This window comes from Salmo salar, chromosome ssa23, assembly GCF_905237065.1.
Source record: "Salmo salar chromosome ssa23, Ssal_v3.1, whole genome shotgun sequence".
Lineage (NCBI taxonomy): Eukaryota > Metazoa > Chordata > Actinopteri > Salmoniformes > Salmonidae > Salmo > Salmo salar.
This window is the reverse complement of record NC_059464.1, coordinates 1,523,429-1,531,965: the sequence shown is the minus strand read 5'-3', so window position 1 is coordinate 1,531,965 and position 8,537 is coordinate 1,523,429. Positions and strand designations below refer to the sequence as shown.

Genomic DNA, 8,537 nt, shown 5'->3' with positions numbered 1-8,537 from the left:
ATTGGTTTATAGAAGCAGATACCCACGTGCCATCTCCTCATTGGTTATACCCAAGTGGGTGATTGAAAGACGAACTGAAGTCGGTCGTCGTCATGGTAATACTATTAGATGCCAATCGCCATATAAAGTCCAAAGAAGAAAAAGCCTGGAAGGGGGAGAGTTAACTACAAACGATTCGGTCGATCGTTTTATGTGTGGATTAATTGTCGGAGTAGAGTACCTTGTGCATTTCAGATAAAATAACAACTCACTGTTTATATCCCAGGATAAATTAGCTAGCAACTGCAAGCTAGCTAAATAGGACAAATTAGCTAGCAACTGCAAGTTAGCTAGCTAAATTGCCATACATTTTTAATGCTTTTTGACTTGTCCCCAAATTAATATAATTGGTTTAGAGTTTGTTTTGATATTTCAACCTGCGTGTCGTGATCGCGTTTGGTGTGGGGGGACAAAATCAATTTGCGCACAATGGCGCACGACCGGTTTGGGTACGATGTTAGGTTGAGGGAGCGTGCATGGTGGCATGGCAATTGACATGGTGACTGCAGGAATATCCACCAGAGTTGTAGACAGAGAATTGAATGTTAATTTCTCTACCATAAGCCGCCTCCAACGTCATCTTAGAGAATTTGGCAGTACGTCCAACCGGCCTCACCACCGTAGACCACGTGTAACCACGTCAGCCCAGGACCTTAACATCCGTCTTCTTCACCTGCGGTGTCGTCTGAGACCAGCCACCTGATGAAACTGTGGGTTTGTACAACCAAAGAATTTCTGCACAAACTGTCAGAAACCATATCAGGGAAGCTCATCTGTGTGCTCGTCATCCTCACCAGGGTCTTGACCAACCTGCAGTTTGGTGCCGTAACCGACTTCAGTGGGTAAATGCTCAACTTTGATGGCCACTTGGTTGCAAATGGGTCTTCATGGATGAATCCAGTTTGCTAGCTAAGACTGGAATATGTTCCGGGATTCTTCCAACGGCATTGAGGAGAACACCACATCAGTCACTGGCTTCATCAATAAGTGCATCGATGACGTCGTCCCCACAGTGACTGTACATACATACCCCAACCAGAAGCCATGGATTACAGGCAACATCCGCACTGGGCTAAAGGGTAGAGCTGCCGCTTTCAAAGAGCGGGACTCTAACCCGGAAGCTTATAAGAAATCCCGCTATGCCCTACGACAAACCATCAAACAGGCAAAGTGTCAATACAGGACTAAGATTGAATTGTACTACACCGGCTCCGACGCTCGTCGGATGTGGCAGGGCATGCAAACTATTACAGACTACAAAGGGAAGCACAGCCGTGAGCTGTCCAGTGACACGAGCCTACAAGACAAGCTAAATTACTTCTATGTTCGCTTCGAGGCAAGTAACACTGAAGCATGCATGAGAGCATCAGGTGTTCCGGATGACTGTGTGATCACAATCTCCGCAGCCGATGTGAGTAAGACCTTTAAGCAGGTCAACATTCACAAGGCCAAGAGGCAAGACGGATTACCAGGACATGTACTCTGAGCATGCGCTGACCAACTGGCGTCTTCACTGACATTTTCAGCCTCTCCCTGTCCGAGTCTGTAATACCAACATGTTTCAAGCAGACCACCATAGTCCCTGTACCCAAGAACACTAAGGTAACCTGCCTAAATGACTACCGACCCGTAGCACTCACGTCTGTAGCCATGAAATGCTTTGAAAGTCTGGTCATGACTCACATCAACACCATTATCCCAGAAACCCTAGACCCACGTCAATTTGCATACCGCCCCAACAGATCCACAGATTATGCAATCACTATTGCACTCCACACTGCCCTTTCCCACCTGGACAAAAGGAACACCATTGATGGAAGCAAAGATTAATGCTTCCATCAATGTAATTGTCTGCATCATTTCCAATCCCCCATATATTTTTGGGGTAAATATATATATATATACACACACATACATACATACATACATACATACATACATACATACATACATACATACATACATACATACATACATACCCTTATTATATACAGTTGAAGTCGGAAGTTTACATACACTTAGGTTGGAGTCATTAACTCATTTTTCAACCACTCCACAAATTTTGTGTAAACAAACTATAGTTTAGGCAAGTTGGTTAAGACATCTACTCTACACATGACACAAGTAATTTTTCCGACAATTATTTACAGACAGATTATTTCACTTATAATTCACTGTATCACAATTCCAGTGGGTCAGAAGTTTACATACACTAATTTGACTGTGCCTTTAACCAGCTTGGAAAATTCCAGAAAATGATGTCATGGCTTTAGAAGCTTCTGATAGGCTAATTGACATCATTTGAGTCAATTGGAGGAGTACCTGTGGATGTATTTCAAGGCCTACCGTCAAACTCAGTGCCTCTTTGCTTGACATGAGACAATCAAAAGAAATCAGCCAAGACCTCAGAAAATAAATTGTAGATCTCCACAAGTTTGGTTCATCCTTGGGAGCAATTTCCAAATGCCTGAAGGTACCACGTTCATCTGTACAAACAATAGTACGCGAGTATAAACACCATGGGACCCCGCAGCCATCATACCGCTCAGGAAAGAGACGCGTTCTGTCTCCTAGAGATGCAAATCAATCCCAGAACAACAGCAAAGGATCTTGTGAAGATGCTGGAGGAAACAGGTACAAAAGTAGCTATATCCACAGTAAAACGAGTCCTATATTGACATAACCTGAAAGGCCGCTCAGCAAGGAAGAAGCCACTGCTCCAAAACCACCATAAAAAAGCCAGACTACGGTTTTCAACTGCACATGGGGACAAAGATCATACTTTTTGGATAAATGTCCTCCAGTCTGATGAAACAAAAATAGAACTGTTTGGCCATAATGACCATCGTTATGTTTGGAGGAAAAGGGGGAGGCTTGCAAACCGAAGAACACCATCCCAACCGTGAAGCACGAGGGTGGCAGCATCATGTTGTGTGGGTGCTTTGCTGCAGGAGGGACCGGTGCACTTCACAAAATGGATGGCATCATGAGGGAGGAAAATTTTGTGGATATATTGAAGCAACATCTCAAGACATCAGTCAAGAAGTTAAAGCTTGGTTGCAAATGGGTCTTCCACATGGACAATGACCCCAAGCATACTTCCAAAGTTGTGGCAAAATGGCTTAAGGTACAACAAAGTCAAGGTAAAGGAGTGGCCATCACAAAGCCCTGACCTCAATCCCATAGAAAATTTGTGGGCAGAACTGAAAAGGCGTGTGCGAGCAAGGAGGCCTACAAACCTGACTCAGTTACACCAGCTCTGTCAGGAGGAATGGGCCAAAATTCACCCAACTTATTGTGGGAAGCTTGTGGAAGGCTACCCAAAACGTTTGACCCAAGTTAAACAATTTAAAGGCAATGCTACCAAATACTAATTGAGTGTATGTAAACTTCTGACCCACTGGGAATGTGATGAAAGAAATAAAAGCTGAAATAAATCATTCTCTTTACTATTATTCTTTCATTTCACATTCTTAAAATAAAGTGGTGATCCTAACTGACCTATAACAGGGATTTTCTACTAGGATTAAATGTCAGGAATTGTGAAAAACTGAGTTTAAATGTATTTGGCTAAGGTGTATGTAAACTTCCGACTTCAACTGTGTATATATATATATATATATATATATATATATATATATATATATATATATATATATATATCTGCAGAGCTGGGAAGACTGTGTCCCCCATGTATATAACATTCTGTTGGTTGCAAGAATTTAGTATAATAATTGAAACTGAAAAATTCTAAGTTTTGCGTTTCTAAGTTTTGTTTTGCGTGTCAATTTATAAACCATGTGCTATGGAATGGGTACATCGAAAATTTCTTCCCAACTATTTTGCAATTTATGTAGCACAGGTGTCCATTTTTTGGTCCTTAAATGAAATTGGTTCATGTTTTTATTCATCACAATTTTCTTTAACCATTTACGTTCTTTAATGTAGGACCAATAGACAAGTTCCTTACTTTTCTCCCCTTCTACTTGCTTCTTCCATTTATGTGGTAATGCTGCAATTAGTTGGTTGTAATTTGGGGTAGAGCAGACATTTCCATATGTCTGTGTTAGCGGCATGTGTGACAACTCCACCAGTCCTGTTTATGACATCATTTACAAAAATTATACCTTTAAAAAAAAAATGTAGCGAAAAATACGTTTTTTTGATCAATTAGTATATTTCAGTTTAACCACAATATTTGTTGTATTATTTGTTCTTTCTTTTCAGGTGGATTAAACTGAAATTGCAACCAAGTTTCTAAGACTTGTTTAAAAAATAACGATATTTTGGAGATTTTAGAAGAACCGAAAGTGAGCAGTTGTAATCTGAATAATGGGGAAAAGGCCATTCTTGAACATGGGGTGAGACATTTCTACCAATTTACTAGAGAACCATTTCGGATTTAAGTAGAACTTTTGTATGACTGATGCCTTTAGTGAGAGGTCTAATGCTTTAATATTTAATAATTTCTGGCCTCCAAATTCATATTCATTACATTTACATTTAAGTCATTTAGTAGACGCTCTTATCCAGAGCGACTTACAAATTGGTGCATTCACCTTATGATATCCAGTGGAACAACCACTTTACAATAGTGCATCTAAATCTTTTAAGGGGGGGGGTTAGAAGGATTACTTTATCCTATCCTAGGTATTCCTTATATAAATAGACCCTTATAATTTTTTCTGGCTTGCCATTCCAAATAAAATTGTATATTTTTTGTTCATATAATTTCAAAAGCAGGTCACTAGGTGTAGGCAAAACGATAAGCAAATAGGTAAACTGTGATATGACTAAAAAGTTAATCAGGGTAATTTTTCACAAATAGACAGGTATTTTCCTTTCAAGATAGCAAGATCTTAACTATTTTTGCTAACTTTCTATAAAAATTTACTGGAGTGAGATCATTTCTTTCTTTCGGGATTTGTATACCGAGTATGTCCACATCCCCGTCAGACCATTTTATTAGTAAACTACACGGCAATGTGAAAGTTGCATTATTTTGTTGTGATCCAATACGTCATAATTTCAAATCAAATCAAATTGTATTTGTCACATACACATGGTTAGCCAACGCAGTCTCACAATCAATTCGTGCATATATGCACATAATGCATTTCAGCAAATTTCGTGCGTTTTTGTGCGTTTTGGTGTGGCTTAATTCGTGAGAAAAGACACGAATTTTATGTGCTTCTTAATTTGTGCGAAAAGACACAAATTTAACCAGTAGGCAAAAATTTAACCAGTAGGCTACACACAAGCCTTTGCAAAAACCATATAGACGCGATAGTTTATATTTCATTTTTGTTCTTCTTAATGGCTAATTCGGGGAGCAGGTCTCGAGCCCTCGACCTTCTAGCCCGAGGTCCGGCGCGCTATCAGAGTCGATTTTCCGCGCTTATAAACCCAGGGTCGTTACACTAAACAGAAATGTTGTCTTTGTTTAACCATGTTTTAAAATGTGGCGTTGTATGCTATAGATGTAACGGAAGTATGAAGTAGGGTCTTGTTAACAAAAAAAGGGGGTAATGTAGAGATCTAGACAGGTCTTCAGCGAAGTTCAGCCAACATTTTGACACAGGATGCAGTGATGAGTATTAAAACGAAGGACATTAAACCATGGCATCCAAAGGTTTAAGGGTAGTAGAAGCTGCACTTTGATAAATAATATCACCATAATCAAGAACAGGTAAAAAGATTGACTGAATAATCTGCTTCCTAATGCTTAGAGAAAGGCACAATCTGTTTAAAATCCAATCCATATGCCTAAATATTTATATGCGGGAACAGGTTCGATTGGAGAACCATCTAATGGGTTAACATGTAGTTAATCTGAAACATTCGTACGAGTTTAAAAACATGTATTTCATTTTATCCATATTAAGCAAAAGGTTTATTTGATCGAATACAAGTTTCGTAATGCTTAAATTGTTACGAGTGTAATGATATGAGAAGGACATGTGACATCCCGGCTACTTTGATATAACATGTTTTTTATCGGAGTTGTTGAGATGGCTATGTATATTCATGGCATTAGGCTAGTATCATAGCGTCTCTCTCCATTGAATACAGGCGATATATATCAACAACCCTCATTGAATAATCAAAAAGGGATGACAATAATGAGATTTATCCACCAATCCAAAGAAAGGATAGGCAGGAGTTAGACAGGCCGCCGTGTCGCTTTGTGGGCGACTCCTAATGTTAGGGCGGAGAGACATGTATCTTGTCTGTATATCTATAAACTTTGTCGTAGTCAGCCAGATGACTAAAGAATGCTTGATGGCGCGCCCTCTACTGTTCAGCCATGAGTTTCAAAGTCACCCGGACCAATTTGTCATCTATCATGCATGGAAGTGGAATAATAATTGCTTTTACATGGGTGGGAGAATAATAAAAACGATCTATCCTAACCCAGTCATCCAGTTAGAATGAATCCGGTTTAAGAAAATTAAGAGTGCCCATTCTTTTCATTACATTACATTACATTTACATTTACATTTAAGTCATTTAGCAGACGCTCTTATCCAGAGCGACTTACAAAATGGTGCATTCACCTTATGATATCCAGTGGAACAACCACTTTACAATAGTGCATCTAAATCTTTTAAGGGGGGTTACTTTATCCTATCCTAGGTATTCCTTAAAGAGGTGGGGTTTCAGGTGTCTCCGGAAGGTGGTGATTGACTCCGCTGTCCTGGCGTCGTGAGGGAGCTTGTTCCACCATTGGGGTGCCAGAGCAGCGAACAGTTTTGACTGGGCTGAGCGGGAACTGTGCTTCCTCAGAGGTAGGGGGGCCAGCAGGCCAGTGGTGGATGAACGCAGTGCCCTTATTTGGGTGTAGGGCCTGATCAGAGCCTGAAGGTATGGAGGTGCCGTTCCCTTCACAGCTCCGTAGGCAAGCACCATGGTCTTGTAGCGGATGCGAGCTTCAACTGGAAGCCAGTGGAGAGAGCGGAGGAGCGGGGTGACGTGAGAGAACTTGGGAAGGTTGAACACCAGACGGGCTGCGGCGTTCTGGATGAGTTGTAGGCGTTTAATGGCACAGGCAGGGAGCCCAGCCAACAGCGAGTTGCAGTAATCCAGACGGGAGATGACAAGTGCCTGGATTAGGACCTGTGCCGCTTCCTGTGTGAGGCAGGGTCGTACTCTGCGAATGTTGTAGAGCATGAACCTACAGGATTTTCATAATGTAGTATTATATGTTCATATGTACAATACAAACACACAAGCATCACATTACAATATGGTAAGAGACAGTTGTGGAAACATTACAGCAAGGTGTCACTAAAGTCCATCTGATGATCCAAATTCTTTCTATTCAGAAGAATTGTTATAGAAGGCTCATATGAATGTAAAGGAAATATCTATAGCTGTGGTCCAATTCGCTACCCTTCTCCTGAGATGTGCACTCCTACACCTTCTAATGGATTTAAAAGGAATGGATTGGTGCAAAGTATATGGTCAAAACTCCCTTCATCCATGCTTGCAACAATTCAATGCTTTTGGATGAAGAGTGGAGAAACAGAACGCAGCCTATGATCTAAGTTGACATCACAGTCCCTTGTAGTAAACCTTTCACCCTTTTTCCTCTTAACCCATCTCTCACACTGCTGTCCCCTCCTGCCTCACCCTCTCCTGACTTCTGAAGTACTCTTTGCTGAGTAGGACATCCCCTTTAGGGGTAAGGTTGGCTCCTCAGCCGCCGCCGCCCCTAGCTCATCTTTCTGCCGCTGGGCGAGGAGCACGGCACAGGGGCGGGTACGACACATAGCGTATGGGGGGCTCGGGAACAGGATTGTAGAGTCATGGTACATCACCTTGTCCATCTCCTTCGTTTCACTCTCCCAATTGCCTATGGGAAATAATAATACACATAATGTTGACTTGGTAATCTTTTCCTAATCTCTTTTCACAACCACAATCACATGTCGGTACAACAGAGTACTACCGAGGAAAGCTAAACCTATTCTTTCTTCAGTGAGAGAGCATGATATAGGATGTGTGAATGGAAAATTCGCACCTTTATAGGTCAGGACTCCTCATGCTCTGCCGTGGCCCATGTTATGCAGAGAAGAAGAGAAGGCAGCGGAGTTATAAACATGTACACTACATGAACAAAGGTATGTGGACACCTGCTCGTCGAACATCTAATTTCAAAATCATGGTTATTAATATGGAGTTAATCCCCTCTTTCCTGCTATAACAGCCTCCGCTCTTCTGGGAAGGCTTTCCACTAGATGTTAGAACTTGCTTCCATTGAGGTCGAGCACTGATGTTGGGTGATTAGGCCTGGCTCGTAGTCGGCGTTCCAATTCCTCCCAAAGGAGTTCGATGGGGTTCAGTTCATGTGCAGGCCAGTCAAGTTCTTCCACACTGATCTCAACAAATCATTTCTGTATGGACCTTGCTTTGTGCACGGGGGCACTGTCATGCTGAATCAGGAAAGGGTCTTCCCCAAACAGTTGCCACAAAGTTGGAAGAACAATATTTTCTAG

The 8,537-nt window shown here is 41.4% G+C and overlaps 1 pseudogene; it reads right to left on the bottom strand.

The window, feature by feature from the left end:
* Positions 1-7,644: 7,644 nt before the first annotated feature.
* On the bottom strand, positions 7,645-8,102 carry LOC123729883 (28S ribosomal protein S34, mitochondrial-like; annotated as a pseudogene).
* Positions 8,103-8,537: the final 435 nt, after the last annotated feature.